General features: G+C 37.2%; 1 pseudogene; it reads left to right on the top strand.

Annotated features, from left to right (window-relative positions):
• The first annotated feature begins 349 nt into the window (after nucleotides 1–349).
• Nucleotides 350–2,342, top strand: LOC115957175 (annotated as a pseudogene).
• The last annotated feature ends 19,541 nt before the right edge of the window (nucleotides 2,343–21,883 follow it).

Here is a 21,883-nt window from a genome sequence, read left to right as displayed (position 1 = left end):
GAAACAGTTATTTTCTACTAAGCATAGCGCTTGATATTATCAAAGGGATCACGTGTATAGAGATGAACACATGCACTACCTAGTACTACCTGCCTACCGTTGATAATTTGAAAGTTTTAAGGAAAACGAAAAAGACTTGTTTTCCTTAAAACCACTCGTGGAAAAAGACTTGTTAACTTAACGTACATGTTGGCCATGGCATATAAAAAATAAAAAAATAAAAAATAAAAAGTGAATATCATGAGTGGAATTAGGAATCTTCTGTGAAAGAATATTTGAGGCTTTCCATAAAATATATAAACACCCTAAGTTTCCTTTGATTCAAAAAGGTCATTCTTTTTTCTATCTTATGGCTGCAAAACTCATCTCTCTTCTGGGTTTTCTTTACTCTCCTATACAGAGTAAAGCCTGACCTTGACAATGTTGGACCCTTGTTGACCCAGCAGGTCATTGACGGGTTCAATGCTGAACGTAAAAACATGAGCTTAGACAACGATGCAGTGGTTGATAACAATGGCATACTCCAGCTATCAAACGATCACTCAGTTGAAGTTGATAGTATAAACATCCAATCCAATTCAAGAACTCCCCTAGCGGCAAAGTTATGTCATTTTCCACTACGTTTGCTTTTGCTTTGATCAATTAATGAACATGGAAAAGGCCGCCACCACTTCGCTTTCACAATCTTTCCATCTGGGGCTCTTCCAGGCCCTTATCTTGGTCGACTCAACTCCAAAAATGATGGGAACATCTCAGACCACGTATTCATGGTGGCATTCACTGTCACTCACCCCAAATTCAGTGACATCGATGATAATCATGTTATTGTCGGCTTCAACTGCAGCATAGTATCGAACAAATCTGTTCGAGTCGATCAATCTCTGCGTAGAAAGGATTCCTTTACTCTGAAGACTGGTCATGTAATTCAGGCATGTGTCAAATATTATGCACGAATAAATCAATTAAATGTTACGCTTGCGCAAGAATCTGATAGACCCAAGTCTGCAATTTTGTCCTATAATGTGGACCTGTCACCAATTTTTAAAGAATCCATGTTCATTGGGTTCTTTGCTTCAACCGACCTTTCATCCCCAAGTTCGCTCTATGTCTTAGGCTGGAGCTTTAACATAAATGGAGATACTAAAAATCTCAATTTGGATAAACTCAGGCATAAGCTCTCATTAGTGAATGGGTCAAAAAAGAACCACACAGGCCTAATTGTTGGTGTTTCAGTCTCTAGTGCTTTGGTTGTGATTTTGGGGATTGTTTTGATTCTTTACAATGTTAGGAAACTCAAGAAGACTGATGTGGTTGAAACCTGGGAGCTTGATATTGGACCACATAGATTTTCTTACTAGGATCTAAAGAAAGCAACAAAGTGTTTTGGAGACAAAGAGCTACTTGGGTTTGGTGGATTTGGTAGTGTTTACAAAGGAACTCTGCCGAATTCAAATACCCAAGTTGCTGTAAAGCGTGTTTCCCAAAATTCGAAGCAAGGCTTGCGAGAATTCGTCTCTGAGATTGGTAGTATTGGCCATCTTCATCATCGAAATTTAGTTCAATTATTGGGTTGGTGTTGTAGGCAAGGTGATCTATTACTTGTGTATGAATTTATGCCTAATGTAAGCTTAGACAAGTACCTTTTTGATGAGCCTAAAGCAATCTTAAGCTAGGAGCAAAGGTTCAAGATCATCAAAGGGGTTGCTTCAAGGCTTTTATATTTACACGAGGAATGGGAACAAACTGTGATTCTTAGAGACATTAAGGCAGGCAATATGTTATTGGATTCTAAGTTTAATGGAAAGTTGAGTGATTTTGGTCTTACTAAGCTATATGAGCGAGGCTCCAACCCAAGCACGACCAGGGTCGTGGGCACATTGGGTTATTTAGCACCTGAGCTCGCACACAGAGGCCTGCCAACAACAAGTTCTAATGTGTTTGCCTTTGGTGCTTTATTGCTAGAAGTGGTATGTGGTAGAAGGCCTATTGACCCTAATGCATTGCCTGAGGAGCTTATGCTTCTAGACTGGGTTCAAGAGAAGTGGAGCTTAGGAGCAACCCTTGATGTTGTGGACTCAAGGTTGGGGGATGAGTTTGATGAAGTTGAGGCTATTTTAGTTCTTAAATTGGGCCTAATGTGTTCCAATGATGCACCCGAGTCAAGACCCACTATGAGGCATGTGCTTAGGTGCTTGGAAGCGAAGCTAGCTTTGGAGGAGGAGGATTTTATGCAATCTTATCCGACTACTTCAGCCTCGGTTGGCGATAATGAGGATATTGTTGATGTTGAAGATAGTTTAACTCCATCCTTTTCAGTTTTCAGCGGAGATGATAGTAGGTAGTCTTATTTTGGATGTGTTTAGATAAGCTATTGCAAAACAGTATTTTAGTTTTAGAAAGAGCGTTTGTAAAAAGGTTGTGAAGAGCTGTTGTTGGGAAAATGAAGTTTTGCATTTTAAAAATGCGCTTTTCGACTCTCACAATGCCTAACCAAACAGACTGCATGTTTCTATGGTTTGGGATCGGTTTTCAATTTCAATTACTACTGCATGGTTATGTGTGTATTTGTTTGGACTTAAATAAATAAATCATCATCTTGTCCAACCTCTCTTTTTCATTTGTTTTGTTTAGTTTGTGTGGGAAGTATATAATATTTAAGATGAAAAGTATGATATAATATTATAGATGAGAATTAATGCCTTGCAACTCCATGCTTCAAGTTCACTTGTCGTAATGATATTGATAATTATTAGGTATTCCTAGTAGAAAGTTTTCTAAACAGTTCTCTCTGTTTGTCAAACTATTAGCTTTCATCAAATCCTTGAAATTTTCCTCACAATCTGATAAATCAAGTCCAATCTTCTTCTTCTTCTTCTTCTTCTTCTTCTTCTTTTTCTTTTTGCAGCAAAATCAAGTCCAATCTTAGATTTTTAGGAGACTGTTGCTCTATATGTGTCATTCTAGTTTTATGCAATTAAAGTAGGCTTATTATCTACAAATGTGGCATATACATAGCCTTTGAAGTCATATTCAATGAGGGACATTTGAGATGTGGATCAAAACAACCTGAGCAACGAATATTGATATTAATAAAGGGAACCAAAACTCATAAAAATTGATAGGAAAACTTGGGCAAGCTTCTTCGGGGTTCCTATTCTCTCCCAATCCATCATGCTTCAGAAAATACAAATCAAGAAAAAATCAAACTTCTGGCTGTTGGAGGCTTCTGTCGTGAGAGCTAATGGGGTTTTGATTTTATATAATGTGGATTAAGGAAGATAAAAAAGGGAGTTTGCACCAAGTTCTTATTAAATTTATTATCATAAATTTAAGATACATATATTGTATCAGATTTAAGTTTTTCAAATTACTTTTTGTACAGATGTATTTTTTTGTATTAAATTATTTTCATTTATACACACACACACATATATATATATATATATATTTATATATTATGATCGGAATTTATTAACATAAAATTGATAAAATATAAAGTAGAGTATACTTAGAATATGATATAATATTTTTATTCCTCTAACAGTACCTAATCATTAACACGTGCTATTTACATGAAAATTTAATTAAGAAGTTGACTTCAACGCTCGAACAGAAAATGTTAATTGAAATTTGGAGGAATAAAAGTAATTGCATTACGTAGTTGAGAAAAAAAGACTTAAAAATAAAATACCAATCCTTATCACCGACAAAAGACCTGTGAACAAACTCACCTCTCATACATAAAAGGCCCTGATCAGCCCAAGCCCATCTCAGGACTTATATGCCTTCGCTAAGTCCCAGGCAAAAGATGTTAATAAACAGGTTATCTTCAAGGTCCTATATACATGGGCCGGCTATAATTATTTTTAAATTCACGGTCTCTTTTATGGGCCCACACCGTTAATATTGAAGTCAAGCATTCAATATTAGCGGTGATCCATTTTGATCCATTCAATATTAGTAAGTGTACCAGTTAAGTCAGAAAGCTCTCGACAAGAGTGATCCATTATGATCACTCTTTACTATTGCATCAATAGATTTCTTTTTTCCATAATCTTGTTTTCCCCATAAGCTAAACGAAATAGATAAATAGTATGTTGGTAGGTTTTAGTGTAATTATATATGGAACGAAAATATGATATATAGGGATATATCTACTCATCACTTATAATAATCAAAGTTAGAAAATGTCTCTCTATATTATTTATGGATTCATTTTAACTGTTTTGACAAGATCAACTCCCTATCATAGTCTATCCATTTTACTTTCACTTTTTTATTAAAAAGAAAAAAAAAGAAAGTAAATGAAGCTTCGTTCAATGAAAATTCACCTGTCAATATACTACATGATAATAAAAGCAGCCTTATTAATTTGAGAGGTCTTTTCCCGCTTCCCGGGTCCATGACCGACCTTTGTTTTATTGTTTATTTGACCTTTAAAAGAATTTTACAACAAGAAAACCAATTTCCAGGCAATATGAAAGTACAAATCAAAGCTTTAATCATCGGTTGTCAAAATTTCGATCTCTCAAAAAGTAATAATCAAAGTTAGAAAATGTCTCCCTATATTACTTATGGATTCATTTTAACTGTTTTGATGAGATCATACCCCATCATATTCTATCCATTTTACTTTCACATTTTTTTTTAAGGTAAATGATGCTTCATTCAATGAAAATTAACCTGTCAAAATATTATAGTACAGATGATAAAAGCAGCCTTATTTATATGAGAGGTCTTTTCCGGGTCCATGACCAACCTTTGTTTATTTAGGCCTTTAAGAACTTTACAACAAGAACAAAAAAAAAAAAAAAAAGAATTTCCAGAGCAATATGAAAGTAGAAATCAAAGTGTATGCAATGGTAACTAACTTTCGGCGTTTCCACTGAGCACAAAATTAATGGGTTTGGATGAACTTTTTAGCCGAAAAGAAAAAACATTGATCATGAATTGTATGAGCTTTGATAATTGATGCTCCCTCTCTTCGTGTCAACTCAGAATCCAATTTGATACTATTATATATGTTTCATTGAATTACAAACAAAGCTATACATTGAAAACACACGCCTCATGGGTCATGTGAAAAAGGCCCGAGTGTTAATCGTTTTTATTTTTTATTATTTTTTTATGGTGTAGTTTTATAAAGGAGTCAAATTGTTTCGAATTGAGAAACTGTGACATGATAACAATTACATGAACCACACACATGTTGCCATTATAAAATTGCATGCAATCCACTGATGAAAAGCTATTTAAGCTGAATCTTCGTCCTAAGTTCGAAATTTCAGTCAATTTTGGAGGAATAAAAATAATATTTCAATAGGTACTCGATGGAAGATTTTTTCGAATACAATCTTTCCTTTGTTGAAATATAAAACAAAAGGTGGAAGATGGAATAAAAGGGGTGACAAAGTTTCTCTTTTTTTTTTTTTTTTTTTTTTCCCTTTGACTCCATATAATTTTTAGGGTAAAATTTTTACACATTTTAATCCAAATCTTAGGGATAAAAATGTAATAATTGAAAATTTTGTGGGATGAAACTGTGATATGGTCAAATTGCACTGGAATAAATAATTTGTTTTAGTCAAAACCTTAGTTGGCCAAGTCTAACAATTAAGTATATGTACTAAATTATGTTATATTATAGGAAAATAAATTATATATATATTTTTTTAAATGGTGCAACAACCTCGGCTCTGATCTCATCTCTAGATACGATGTATTGGAGTACTAGGATAATTAAGAATATTGTATTTCTTGGATTATTGACCTACCTTAATTTGTAGGAAATTAATGAGGGTGTCATATTTTATCCAGTTTGAAGTTCAGAACTTTTTTGCTTAAAGCATAGCACTGCTGGGGGGGAATATTTGGAAGATGCTTGATTGAAAGTGTTATGTATGTCTTATTTTGGGGGTCTAATCATTTCAATGAAAACTTTTCCGGTGATTGATTAAAAGTGTTCTCTCTTTCTATGGTAAGAGGAAGAGGGGAAGAAAGGAAGCTGTCTCCTTATATGTTACATGCCCAAATCATAATTCACGTCAACAATGTTTCACAATCATGAAAAAGACACGAATAAGACGCAGTAATTTACAGATTTGTGTTGTGTGAATGGGTTTGGGTAAAGCGGGTTGATATACTTTAACCAGATTAATTAATGTTTTAAGTTTGTGTTGACTTGTTTAACTCAAAATAACTCAATTTATATGAATAAATGTCATTTTTATCTAACATAAAATTGAATTCGAAATATAATTGAGTAAGTAAAAAAAAATTTATGCTGGTTATATTGATAAATTCTCCATTGAAATTCTGAAATTTCTAGCCCTTTAACCCAAAACAAAGGGGGAAAAATAAACTCACTTACTCTTTAATTTTCTTAGACTGTATATTAAATAGGATGGGTGGGTTATGTTGTGTTAGGATAAGACTAGGCTTTTGATTGTTGGGTGTGTGGCACACGTGAGTTCCAGCCCACACTTGATGAAATAGCTCATTTAATGAGCTTGTCTCTAAAGTGTTCATGCCAACCATGTCTCTTAAGCAGCGTTTGGATACAGCTTATAACGCCAACGTCTTGCATTTGGCTTTTTTTTTTTTGGTTGAGAAGCGCATTCTATGGCTTTCCAGTGGGTTCGTGCATTGTTTACGGGACCCACAAACCTCATTTTTCAACAAAAATTTTATTAAAAATTGGTCTCACAGTACTATTCACACATTTAAAATTATTTTGTTACAGTATTTTCAGTTTTCAGTAAAATAAGCGGTATCCAAACGGATCCTTAATGAGACTTGACATTAAGCGTGTGGGACATGTTGAAGGAAGAAGAAAAATTGGCCGAAGAAAACACAAGGACATTTGGCCAAGTGAAGAGAAGAATTGAATTCATCCTTTTTGTCTAATATCATGTACAAAAGTCAAGGCTTGGGTGCTTGCATTTATTGTGACTTTTTGTGAAGAGTGTGGAAGGAAGAAAAAAAGAAAAAGGTGAAGAAATAAAAGGAAAGGCCATTCGGCCATTTGGTGTAGAAAAAGAGAAGAATGAAGAGGAGTCCCAGTGAGTGAGACTGAGGACAGTGCAATCTCGAAGAACTGAGGACAGTGCAATCTCGAAGAACTGCATGAGTGAGAGCAAGCAAAAGAGAAGAGGAAAATATAGAGAGTAAGAGAAAATTGTGAGTGATACACAGCGAGGAAGAGAGCAGTGAATGAAAAGAAAGAGAGTTTTTTTTTATTCAAGTTGTATCTCTAAGAGTTGTAATCTCTATTTAATATGGTGAAATTATTTGAAATTTGTCCTGTTATTTTTCCCTTCAAGGAGAAAGGGTTTCTATGTAAATATTTGTGTTCTTGTGTGGTTGTATTTCTGTTGTGCTTGCTGAAATTTATTCACAATTATATAGAATTTTTCTCAATATTGACATGATTCTTAAATAGGTTGGATTAGGGTTGAATTTATGTATTTGAAAGTCTTATCTTGACATATGAGACTAACATGAATTTCCACCCCTATTCACATTATCTCAAAAAATAAAAATAAAAATAATGCGCATTAAGATTGGCTGAATTATTTTCTTATTTATTGAAAGTATGAAAGTATATTTATATTTATTAAGCGTATTACATTAATGGTTGATGAATATCAAGTGGAGATCATTTAGATGAAAGACGACCTTAGCCACATTCAAATCAGGAAAGAGAGTAAGGGCAAGACCTCGTGGTCATACGTCATCCTTATAGACAAGGCAGACCAACATTCATTGAAGGCATAAATAAATGCCCTTAGGACAGCTGACAAGCAATGAGTGCGCCGGAATAGTCACAAGAGCAATGATGGCCCAACGGTCATCCGTTACACCTTAAATGGAATCATCATTGTCAATTAATGCTACATTTTTCTTAGGAGAAAAACGCTTAGAGTGGCATTAACAGAAATAACTGCACAAACCCGAAACAAACTATAAAAAGGGGAATAGAACTCAAGTAAAGGGACATGAAAAACTTGAGAGACACTTGTAAGAGAATTCTTTGAGAACTGTTAAGCTGACTTTAGTGTTGGAGCATTCTTAACTGGCACTACGCCGGTGAAAATCTCCTTTGCCTTTCTTTCTTTGATAGCAGGTATCAAAGCTCATCCATCAATACTAACGAGGAGCATACTAACAAGGTCAATATCCAGCTTCTTCAGTGTGGTGCCTTCTGTGGGGAACACAAACTTAATTCTTTCTCAACCATTGTGCTCCTACCGATAAAGGTCCTGTCACTTGATGGATTCCGCACCACCCCCAAATCCTATGGTGATGGCTCAACAGATTTAGGCTCTGATAGCAAATGTACAAGAACTAATGAAATAGAATGAAGAGCTGAAGCATTGAGCCCGTCCAAAGGGCAGTAATGCTTCACACAACGACGCAGTTATAGCAAACACGATGAAGAAGTTAGCAACCCTGGACACATCAAGGAAAATGATGAGTTAAAGTATATTGGACAGTCCACTCATGACAACGATCACATGATGAAGAGCCTATGAAGGGAATTGGACGAGGTGAAGAATGCCATAAAGGGGAAGATAGGAATGAACCTGGATGGCATGCTCAAATGAACAGATTCTCCCTTCACAGCCAATGTGTTGGAGTGCTCGTTGCCCCCGAAATTTTGTCTACCACAGCTGGAGTTCTATGATGGCACAAAAGACCCACTCGACCATATAGGGGCCTTCAAGACCATCTTGAACCTCCAACAGACCCTAGACGAAATTATATGCAAGTCTTTCCCTACCACCCTCAAAGGAGCTGCTAGGGTATGGTTCAGTAAGTTGCCAGCATCTTCAATCACAAATTTCATGCAGTTCAGTGATTCATTTGTTCGCCATTTCATTGGGGGGGGGGGGAAACGTCATAAGAGGCCAACCTCTTATTTGCTGACAGTAAGACAACAGGAAGGGGAAAGCCTAAAGGATTATGTAACAAAGACGTCCTGGAAATCGACGAAGCTAACGACCAAGTGATAATGACGACCTTCCAGGCTGGGCTTAACAACCCTGATCTCGTCTTTTCATTGGGAAAGACACTGCCAACCTCCATGACGAATCTCCTATTCAAAGCTCAGAAATACATGAACGGAAAAGATGCCCTTACTGCAAAGGGATTAACAGGAAAATGGAAGAAGGAAGATCCTGGTGATTCACAAAGTAAGAAGAAAGATAGTAAGGACCTGTATTCGGAGACCAAAGGAGCTGCTAGGGTATGGTTCAGTAAGTTGCCAGCATCTTCAATCACAAATTTCATGCAGTTCAGTGATTCATTTGTTCGCCATTTCATTGGGGGGGGGGGGAAACGTCATAAGAGGCCAACCTCTTATTTGCTGACAGTAAGACAACAGGAAGGGGAAAGCCTAAAGGATTATGTAACAAAGACGTCCTGGAAATCGACGAAGCTAACGACCAAGTGATAATGACGACCTTCCAGGCTGGGCTTAACAACCCTGATCTCGTCTTTTCGTTGGGAAAGACACTACCAACCTCCATGACGAATCTCCTATTCAAAGCTCAGAAATACATGAACGGAAAAGATGCCCTTACTGCAAAGGGATTAACAGGAAAACGGAAGAAGGAAGATCCTGGTGATTCACAAAGTAAGAAGAAAGATAGTAAGGACCTGTATTCGGAGACCAAAGCCAACAAAAGCAGTTCTGACACTCCAAAGAAGCAGATGAACTTCACCTCATTAGTGATACCTGCAGACAAGATCCTAATGCATATTAAGGATGAACCAGGCTTGAAATGGCCCAAGCCACTGAGCACGTCCTCCCAAAAGCATGACTCAAAGAAGTATTGTCATTTTCATAAGGATCACGGCCATTACACTAACAAATGTCGTGATTTGAAAGAGCAAATTGAAGAGTTTATCCAACGAGGAAAACTTTAGAAGTTCATAAAAAAATACCACTAACCCTAATTAAGGTCTGACGACAAGCCTCATGACGATACTAAGGATGATGGACGAGATCATCCGAAGCAGGCTGTAGATGAAATAAGGATGATAACAGGGGGACCAGTATCAGGTGGGTCATACAAGTCTTTGAAAAAGACGTATTAGAGACAGGTCAACAACATTCACATCAAGCACCCATCTACAAAGTACCAACAATCAGAGAATGACAACAGAATGTTCTTTGAGCGTGATGCAAGTGGAATAAAGCAACCTCATGATGATCCTCTCGTCATCATGTTAGAAATTGAAGGTTTCAACACAAGGAGAATGCTAGTTGACAATGGGAAGTTCTGCAGATATAATGTATATAACGGCATACCAACAACTGAGGTTGGACCTAAAGTGGCTTCGACCTTTCAAGTCCCTGTAGGTTAGTTTCAGTGGGGATCACATCTATCCAAAGGGTATCATTTCTTTAACAATTAGAGCAGGAATACATCCTGCCCAGGTAACGAAATAGGTTAACTTTTTGATTGTCGATTGTCCGTTATTCTATAATCTCATCCTTGGACAACCCACACTGAATCGACTTAAGGCTACAACCTCAACCTATTGTCTCAAGGTGAAGTTTCCCACTCTACATGGTATAGGGGAAATACGCGGGGATCAGCTACTAGTTTAGGAGTGTTACCAAGCATTGCTAGCCTCCAAAGAAAACCATACCTGGATGGTAGAGGATGAACCAAAGAAGCCTGGTCAAGATTTGGAAAAGGTGAACCTAGTAGAGGGAGATGCTACCAAGGTCACAAAGGTGGGGGCAGGGCTTGACTCAGCCCTAAAAGACAAGATCGTGGAGTTCCTGCAACAAAACCTAGATATCTTCACTTGGATTCATGAGGACATGCTAGGTATAGATAACAAAGTGATAGAACACAAGTTGAACGTCGATCCCACTAAAAAGCCCATCTAGTAGAAGCGACGAGTATTTGTTTCTAAAAGGAACAAGACTGTTGTGGAAGAAGTGGAAAAGCTTCTAACTGTCGGGTTCATCAGAGAGGTCTACAACCCTGAATGGTTAGCCAACGTCGTCATGGTGAAGAAGTCTAATGGGTAGTTATGCATGTGCGTTGACTTTGCAGATCTCAACCGTGCCTGCCCAAAGGACAACTTACCACTCCCCAGGATCGATTAACTGGTAGACTTAACAACTGGCCATGAGCTGTTAACCTTTATGGACGCATTTTCAGGCTACAACCAAATCCGCATGAACAAAGAAGACTAGGAGAAAATAGCCCTTGTTACTAGCCAGGGGTTGTATTGCTACAGGTCATGCAGTTTGGCCTGAAGAATGCCAGGGCGACTTATCAGAGGCTGGTGAATCAAATGTTTAGCAAGTAGCTTGGACGAAACATGGAAGTCTATGTGGACAACATGCTCGTGAAAAGCAGGAAAGCAGAGTTACATCTAGATAACCTTAGAGAAACTTTCGATACATTGAGAAAGTATTAGATGAGGTTGAATCCAGCAAAATGTGTGTTTAGAGTCTCATCAGGTAAGTTTTTGGGGTTCATGGTCTCGCAACGGGGCATAGAGGCCAACCCAGAGAAAGTCAAAGCCATATTGGAAATGACATTCCCAAGAAGTATGAAGGAGGTACAGAGGCTGATTGGACAAGTAGCAGCTTTGAACAAGTTCGTCTCTAGAGCCACAAATAAGTGCCTCCCATTCTTTAAAACATTGAAGCAGGCCTTTCAATGGACGGATGAGTGCTAGAAGCCTTCCAAGCCCTCAAGGATTACCTGTCCAAGCCTCCGCTCCTAAGTCTGTCCGTTGAAGGAGAGGATTTATTCCTGTATTTAGTTGGCTCCCAGACGACTGTGAGCTTAGCACTGACCCGTGAAGAGCTCAAGGTCCAAAAGCTACTTTATTACACAAGCTAGGCCTTCCAAGGCACAGAAGCAAGATACCCAAGGATAGAAAAATTAGCCTTTGCGCTAATCACCACGTCAAGAAAGCTCCGTCCCTATTTTCAGGTACATACAATATCAGTCATGACATACCAACCTCTGCGAAAGGCGATGGGTAGTCCGGACATAGCAAGAAGAATAGTCCAATGGGTGGTGGAATTAAGTCAATTCGACATTGATTACAGGCCTAGAATGGCGATCAAAGCCTAGGTATTGGCAGACTTTGTCGCTAAATTTACTATGGTTGATCAAGATTCAGAATTAGATTACTGGACAGTATATAAAGACGGCTCGTTAGCACCAGGCATGGCTAGAGTATGAGTGATTCTCTTTTCCCCTGAGAAAGATATCCTTAGATACGGAGTCCATCTTTAGTTCTCAGCAAAGAATAATGAAGCAGAGTATGAAGCTATCCTTACAGGCTTGAGGGTTGCAAAAGCCTTGGTTAAACTCTGATTCAAAGCTTATGATAGGGCAAATGACCAACGAGTACGAGTCCAAAGAGGACAGAATAAAAAGGTACTTAACATTGACCAATCAGTTAGTTTCTAACTTTGATGATGTCAAGATCACTCAAGTACCCAGGGAGGAAAATTCGAAAGTAGACAAGGTTGCTAGGCTAACATCATCAGAGACCAATGAACGACGTCTTGGATTGTACATGGAAGTACAGTACCTTCCGAGCATTGAAGGGTTTGATGTGAATTACGTCCAGTCTGGAGAAAGCTAGATGGATCCAATAATTACGTACATCAAGGATGGTAACCTCCCTGCAGATCCCTCGAAAGCCAGAAAAGTCAAAGTAAGGTTGTCCAAATTCACAATCCTAAACAACGAGCTTTACAAGAGGGGATTCTCACAACCCTACTTAAGTGCCTCGACCCAAAATATGCTAAGTACGTACTAAGAGAGATCCAAGAAGGGGTATGCGGAAGTCACTCTGGACCTCGCTCACTCGTTGGGCAAGTTGTACGTGTAGGATATTTCTGGCCAACCATGCAAAAAGATGCAGCTCAGGTTGTTCAAAGATGCGACAAGTGCCAACGATTTGGAAACGTGCAACATGTCCTAGCATGGTACTTGACTAACATCACCTCACCATGGCCATTCTCCACTTAGGGAATCGACATAATGGGCCCTCTACCCCCTAGTAAGAAGCAAGTAAAATTCCTAGTCGTCGCTATTTATTATTTCACGAAGTGGGTGGAAGCAGAGCCTTTAGAAATTATAACGGGGGCCAAGATACAACACTTCTTGTGGAAAAATCTTGTCTGTCAGTTTGGAATTCCACGGGTCATCATCTCCGACAATGGATGACAATTTGATAGCCATAAGTTTAGGGATTTTTGTAAGGAGCTGGGGATAAGGAATCATTATTCTTCCCCTGGACATCCACAGGCAAATGGCCAAAATGAAGTCACAAATCAAACTTTGCTCAAACTGATCAAAACCCAACTTGAAGGGGCAAAAGAAGCATGGACTGACGAGCTCCCAGGAGTGTTTTAGGCTTCCAGAACAATGGTGAGGACACCAACAGGCAAAACACCCTTCAAGATGGAATTTGGAATCGAAGCAGTAATTCCTGTGGAAGTTGGAGTGTCAAGCCTCAGAAGGACATGTTATGACGAACAGAGCAATGACGAGGGCCTTAAGCTAGCTCTAAATTGCTTACCCAAGGTCAAAGACGACGCAGTTTAGAGGATGGCCTTGTATCAGGAAAGGATGACAAGGTACTATAACTAGAGGGTAAAGCTGAAGCGCTTTAATCCTGGAGATATGGTTATGTGGAAGGTTTCACAAGCCACCAAAGATCCAAACGAAGGGATGCTAGGCCCCAGTTGGGAAGGCCCATACAAGGTCGTCCGTTATTCAAGAAGAGGGAGATACTACTTAGAAGACATAAATGGGAAACCTTTGCCTCGTTCTTGGAACGCAAAGCACCTTAAAAAGTACTATTAATGAGGGAACAGACTTTCAGCCCTAATAAGTTCCAAGGTTTGGAACATCTCATTTATTCATCCATAGATAAGCGGGACTTCAATTTCATTGTTTTTATGCATTTATCCTTTTTTCTTCTAGTACTTCATTTTCAACACTTTTTGTGTTTTTGTGAAGTATTACCCTTGTAACCCCTTTTTTACAAACAAGGAGAATAAAACAGACAAAATGTCTGCAAAGGTATTTCTTTTGATGTCAAACACTCCATGGTGAAAATCTGCCTCAATCGAAAAGAAAAGTTCAAAGCGCAACAATTTTGATAAAAAATCTGATGAGTTTAAATCATGATCAAGTGATAAAAATGTTAAGTTTAAATCACAAGGATAAAAGCTTCGTCAATATAAATGACGAAGTTAAAAATCCAAGTTAAGTGATAAAAACGTTAAGTTTAAATCACAAGGATAAAAGCTTTGTCAATATAAATGACGAAGTTAAAATCCAAGTTAAGTGATAAAAACTTTAAGTTTAAATCACAAAGATAAAAGCTCCGTCAATATAAATGACGAAGTAAAAAATCCAACTTACGTGATAAAAATGTTTAAATCACGAGGACAAAAGACTTAGCCAATGTACTTGACAAGTACAGCTCATAAACTAAGTGATAAAAGCTACAAGTTTAATTCGCAAAGATAAGCAACAAGTTATAGCATGAGCAAAGCGAAAAATTAGTAGCCAAAAAAAAAAAAAAAAAAAAAAAGGTTGTCCAAAATAAAAGCCTCAAAACAAGAAGGCAACCAATGTTTGTTGAAAGATAAAACTCCAAAACAAAAGGGGCACCCATTGTTTTCCAAATAAGTGAAAAAAAAAGAAAGGAAAGAAATTATGAAGGAGGAACAGTAGATTCGTCAGCATCTTTTCCTTTAGTGGCCTCGTTCACAGCAGGGTTTTTCTCCATGGCACCAGCTTCAATCTCTTCTTGCTCCTTAGCATCATCTTCAAGGATCTTTGTGTCAAACTTCTCAAAATCCAAACTGGAGAAGTCCACAGCTAAGTTGTGATGCTTCATTGTTCACCACGCAGAAGCTTGAACCCTTTAAAGTACTGCATAAACTGAAGATCTGAAAATTCCTCTAACTACTTGAACTTCTGGATGATCTTGTCTCTCTCCTCGTCAGTCTTTAGGAGGGCAGCCTGAATCTCTTTGTCCGTCTGGACGACAAGCGCCTTTTCTACACGCAAGGCCTCAGTAAGCTCCTTTACTTTCTATTTCGCATCATTCTTCTCATTCATGGTAGCAATCAAATCTTTCCTCAACTTGGAGCATTCAACCTCGATGGATCCTGCCTTCGAAGTAGCCACCACGACCTTCTCCTCTGTGTTCAAATAGTCAGTTGTGATACGCAGTGACTCCCTAAGGATCTAATGGAAACAATTAAGGAGGGAAACTATGCACACTCACTCGTACAGACAAATACAAAAGGGATGCTAGAAGAACAAAACTACATACCTGCACCAACTTATGGATATGTCAACTGACTAACTTGTGGGAGGGAATGGACGACAAACCCTTGAGTTCATTGTTGGTGATCACGTTATGAGCACGGCCCAGAGCAGTAGCAGGGTCATTCCATACGCTCCTCCCAACTTTGCCTTTACCTTTTGCACAGGTAATTGGAGAGGTAATGGCAATCACTTCTAGAGACGGAGAAGGAGAAGACGGAGCAACATGAACGGGTGGGAGAACAGCAGTCTTAGCTTTCTCATCACTTAACTTTCTTTTCTTCAAATCAGAAGTCAAGTTGGCTAAAGGTTCATTTTTCAAGTTCTTGATGCGGGCATACTTATCTTTGCTATATCTAGCGGCCATTTCTGCTAAGTAAAAAAAAGGGCAATTCCTAATTAGACAGTTAGGTAGAGTACAGCGAAGTTAAAAAGGACGAAGTGAGGGATAAATGATCTTACTTTTCTCCTTTCGACGAATTTTCTCTAAAACGTACTTCGAAGGCTCAGGGCCTAAGCAACAGTCAAACAGGTGACGAGGATCAACAAGGTTGTCAAAATCCTCAATTTCACGAGCGTAGGCAAAGGCAACACAGACTCGATGGCGGAGTTTATCTTCTAGGTTAGGACGATCAAGAGCTACAAAAAATTAGAAGGAAAACGTCATTAGACGAGCAATCAAGACATGGAAGAAAAACAAAAGAGGACAATGGAAATATGCACCAAGTGTTGGGACTTCCCATTTTCGTAGTAATCTTGGGACTTCCCCCCAAAAATTGTCAAATAAAGTTTCCCAACCCGTTCCAGAAATGAAAAAATATCGTGATTTCCAATCACGAACGGATGAAGGAAAACTCCTAACAATCCTAGATTTCTTAGTCCAAGGCAAAAGTTCAAAATACCCATAGTAGGTAAAGGCTTTCAAACGGTACAAAAACAAAAATTCGTTCAAAGTAATCATCTCCCCATCGCAAGCAGACATCCAAATGGACATACAACTTCCTCCAAGCATTAGGGATGAGCTGACCAGGGGTGATCTGAAATTCATTTGGAAGATGCATGATAAACGGATGGACGAGGAAGTGAAGGCCACACAAGAAATTAGCCTCGTAAAAACACACCTCTCCATGGGCAAAGTTGCGAGCTTTCTCACCCAGGCGAGGTAATCTACCAGAGGTCCCTTTGGGAAAATGAAACCTTTTCCTAAAATTGTTCAAATGCTTCTTTTTCAAGGAGCAAGACTCCGAAAGAGCAAGCAAGGGGGGTGAAGACGAAGATGAAGGTAATTTTGAAGCAGCGGTATCCACTACCTTACTCAAAGATTCCGCGTTGGAGGACAACCCAGTCTCCAACTCGCTAGACCTAACATCATCCACCCTATTCTCGATGGTGGTCATCTCCAAGTGGTGTTTTATTAGAGATTGAAGGATTAAAAGGTAGAGAGAAAGTAAACGAGCCTAAGGGCAGAAGATACAAACAAGCCTACTTGGGGACATCGACCTAAGGAATATTCTAAGAAAACTCCCAACCAAGTAAAGAAAAATGAGACCGAGGGGCACTCTTGACTAAGGAATTCAAAACCAACCATCAAAGCATAGGGAAAAGAGGTCTTACCAGTAAATTTTGAAGAATGAATATTTCTCAGCGCTCTGAAGTTCAGACCAAATAAGGCGGAGGAAGAGGAACAGTTTTCTCTAAAAGGAAAACTTCGAATTAAGGCACGCCAAAATCAAGGAAGCCTCACACACACCACAAATGGAAGACCGACACGTGTTTGTTTCCTGAAAAGTAGTCGTTTCGCATTTAAAACAAGAAGCCAAATTTCGAGAATCGAGAAGATACGAAGCGTTACGTCCAGTCACATTCCTAAGATCGTCCAACTTCTTAACGACTAAGGAATGGGGAGGCAACTGACGAATATCAAGTGGAGATCGTCTAGATGAAAGACAACCTTAGCTACATTCAAATCAAGAACGAGAGTAAGGGAAGGACCCCGTCGTCATACATCGTCCTTATAGAAGAGGCAGGCCAGCATTCATTGAAGGCATAAATAAATGCCCTCAAGACAACTGACAAGCAATGAATGTGTCAGAACAGTTACAAGAGCAATGATGGCCCAGCAGTCATCCGTTACACCTTAAATGGAATTTTCATTTTCAATTAATGCTACATTTCTCTCAGGAGAAAAACGCTCAGAGCAGCATTAACAGACATAACTGCACCAACCTGAAGCAAACTATAAAAAGGGGAATAAAATTCGGGTAAAGGGACATGAAAAACTTGAGAGACACTTGTAAGAGAATTCTTTGAAAATTGTTAAGCTGACTTTAGCATCGAATCATTCTCAACTGGCACTACACCGGTGAAAATCTCCTTTGCCTTTCTTTCCTTGACAGCAGGTATTGGAGCTATCCATCGATACTAATGAGGAGCATACTGACGAGGTCAATATCCGGCTTCATCAATGGTCATTATTGCATTGATTATAGGCCCTAATCAATTCATATAAGTGGTATAAACTGAGAGAGAACCCTATGGATTGAAAGTTGAAACACTCCATCCATAATCTCTACGAGAAAACTACAAGCAAGCTGCAAAAGTAACAGCTAATCAAAAACACTTTAGGAAAAGAAACAAACAGCAGTACCAGTCGGCAGTCAAGAAACGTGTTTCCAAGAAGGCAATGACTTAATTACTATATGAAAAAATCCAAAGAAACAAAGGGTCCACGAACCTGAAGTCCTGAACATAGCTTAATGATCAAAGGGTTCACGTGTAAAGAGATGAACAGTTGCATTGCATGGCACTTTCATCTATATCAGCTCACATGGACGTAAGCTAAAAATGTTCGTTTCCCACATTTTCATCTTTCAACTTCAATTACTCCTACTATTAAAGGCCTTTTAAAAATGGAAAAAACTATAGAAGGTACTATATAGCGGCTCTAGAAATTTTTATCAGGGTATTCCTTAAGAAACATAATTTTTTCTAGTGACGGCTCCAGGAATTTTTCCCAAATGTATTTTTGTTTAGTTGTTTCATTAATTTGTTTGTCTTTTATAAACTATAATTTGTTATATTGTTGTTTTATTAATTATAAAATTATTAATTGTTGTTTAGCTTAACATAATTTAATTTGTTTGTCTTTTATATATAATATATGAGATGTGTTCAAGTTACACCTAGTGTAACTCTAAAGAGTTACACATTTTTTAAACCATTAGATTTAAGTAGATCCAACGGTCAAAAAAAGACGATTATTAATGCTAATATTTTAATTAATTTCATTTATTATTCCTTATTTAATACATTCTATACTTATTTCTAAACCCAAAAAGATTTGTACGGTTGACTCTTTCTCTATCTCTCCTCCATGGCTCTTCCACCCCCACAACCATGCTAGGTCACCGGCAGCAAAAAAAAACCACAGCTTGCCGTACATGTTGTTCTCCACTGCATTTCTGTCTTTGGTCCTTTGACATGTAGATGATAATTATAGTTGGAAAGTATTACCGTCCTTGGTTCTCTTTGATTCTAAGGAGATTGAATTTAATTAACCATACTTTTAAAATTATAATAGGTTGGAGACTGTAATTACTTTGATGTGATTATATAGTTTTTTTTTTATAAGCTAATGTTAAGTTCTTTGAATTTGAACAATGAAAAGAAAAATAAATCTAAGTAATAATCATTACTTCAGTTTTTTCTATATTCACAATGGCACAAAAGATTTTGAGGATAAGACCTCAGAATATGCTAAAAAAGAGAGTAAAAAAAGCTAATAACTAAAGCTAAGAAACATTTTATATTATATGTCCAATGACAAAATTCAATGCGCTACCATGCCAATGACAAAACATTAACAAGTATCGCTCCATCTGTTGAATTCGTATCCACACTTCCACTGATGTTGACGCTATTTCCATCCATGACCAATTGCTTTTAGGTAGACGAGTTCCTTTGTTATTCTGCACCACTCTTGTTTAGCCTCGTTACCATTAACAAGTACTACACCATTTGTTGAATCCACACCATCTGTGGCTTGTTTTTTTTTTTGGTTGCTGGCGATTTGACTGTGGAGGTGGCAGAGCCTTGGAGGAGATAGAGAAAAAAATGTGCATAGAGAAAGAGAGAGAGATGTGCAGTGGAGAAAGAAAGAGTCAACCGTATAATTGTTTTTTGGGTTTAGAAATAAGTATAGAATGTATTAAATAAGGGATAATAAATGAGATCAATTAAAATATTAGCATTAATGATAGTCTTTTTTTGACCGTTGGATCTACTTAAATCCAATGGTTTAAAAAATGTGTAACCCTTTAGAGTTACACCAAGTGTAACTTGAACCCATCTCTTAATATATTGGTTAATTAAGTTATTAATTATTGTTTATTAGTTGCTTTTCCCAATTAATTATTGGTTAATTAATATCCCAAACAAACAAAATTAATTAGTTCAACTAATTATTATGGTTGTTTGATACTTGGAATATCATACTATTACTTAACAAAAAAAAAAAAAAGTCAATAAATTGTGTAGCACAAAAATATATAGGCCATAGGCCGTATAGCTTAAGTCCAAGTCTAAAAAAGAGTGATTTATTACATATTTTATGACCATTAGTTGAACTAAACAACTAGCACACAACCATATTTATTAATTATTAGTTGCACACATGCACTAGCACTAGCACAAGCACAAAGTTAATCAGATAAAGCCAATTTATTGTATCTCACCAAAAGACACTAACACCAACACTAAAAGACAATTAATAATCTCACCAACACCAACACCAACACCAACACCTTACACCAACACCTTACACCAACACCAAATAAAGCCAAAAACAGGGTAAATATTAATAAAGAGAGACTGAGATGAAGAGAGAGAGATTGAGACTGAGAGAATGAGAGACAGAGAGAGAGTTAGAGAGAAAAAGAGAGAGAAGTTAGTAAAATGAAATACCTTAAGGGAGGGAGCACCGGAGCAGCCGAGCAAGGAGGCCTAAAGGCTGAGGCCGTTGAGGCAGTGACGAGTGATCTCCGATGAGGGGCGAGCGACGAGCGGCGACAACGAGGGGCGAGCGACGATGTGCTCTAGACTGGACCGATCTCCAACGATGTGACCAATCTCCAACGATGTGCGAGCTGCGAGCGACGTGACTGATCTCCGTCTGTTGGCTTGAGCCTGAGGCGTTGCTCTGTTTTTAGGTTTGCTTAGGCCTTTAGTGATTTCTGATTTAGTGATTTGCTCTATATTGGGATTTGGTTTTTGTTTTTGTTTTTGTTTTTTTAAGAATCCGTGGGTTTGCTACCTTTGTAATCTGTTGGGCTTACCATGGGCTTGGCTCTGTTACAAATTTTTTTTTTTTTTTTGGGATTTTCTTTTTCTTGAAAGTAGAACAAATAAATTTTTTATTTATTTATTTTATTTGAGGGTGTTCCTAATTTTGTTATTAAGGGTGTTCCTAATACAGAGCAAATATAAAAAATTTTAATTATTATATATAATTTTTTTTTTCAGCTCAGGGTGTTTCTTGGGATCACCCTGAGCTGCACGTGGTGCCACGACTGACCTAGCACCTTTGAGAATTTCATAGTTTAATTCCTAGTTGGTTCCTTCTCAAAAAAAAAAAAAAAAAAAAAAAAAAAAAAAAAAAAAAAAAAAAAAAAAAAAGCGTCCTAGTTGGTAAAAGAAAACGAAAAAGGGAAGGAAAACTCTTGATTAGGTTGATTATAAATATGAATCAAGCTAGCCTTAATTACTATTATTTGGACGGCAGTGGTTGGATGGCTTCAACCTCAAGTGAATACCAATTAATGAAAAAGTCTTAGTCAAATTATTTTATTATTTATTTTATAATCTACTAATCATCATAATATAATGACATAAATGCACTTTTAGTCCCTACATCTTAATTTTACTATTTTTAGTCCCTAAACCAATTAACACATGTTATTTTTGTCTTTTTCATCAATCAACCGACAGAAATAGCTAAGGTGACTGCTTGAGGAATTAAAATATTATAAAAAATGTCACATAACCCATGACACATCAACATCTATTTTTTAAAAATAACTAGTATTATGCCCGTGCGATGCACGACTTAATAAAAAATATTTTGATAATATAATTAAATTTAATAACAAATAAAATGAAAAAAGAATTAATTCAAAATTTAAGATTAAAAGATAAATTGTACTTGTACACTTAAAAAGAAATTTAATTTTTAATTCTTAGTTTGATATTTAAATCATTTGTTTCAGTGTTGATTTCATTCAAATAGTTATAAGTTATATCAATCCTAAACTAAATTAATAATAAATAAAAATATAATACTCTAACTTAATGTAACATTCTAACTTACTAATAAATAAATATAACACCCTAACTTAAAGTAATGTTTGTAATTGTATTGTGTTTTAGCCTTTAAGAACACATATATTTTTTTTTTTATCATTAAAAAAACATAGATGTTAATATTACACATGAAAATGAAAAAATAATGAATTTAATAATTGAAATGGTTGAAAACAAAATTAAGC

The sequence above is a fragment of the Quercus lobata genome, chromosome 8, assembly GCF_001633185.2.
Source record: "Quercus lobata isolate SW786 chromosome 8, ValleyOak3.0 Primary Assembly, whole genome shotgun sequence".
Classification (NCBI taxonomy): Eukaryota; Viridiplantae; Streptophyta; class Magnoliopsida; order Fagales; family Fagaceae; genus Quercus; species Quercus lobata.
The sequence above is the reverse complement of the archived record's forward strand: the minus strand, read 5'-3'. Positions and strand labels throughout refer to the sequence as shown.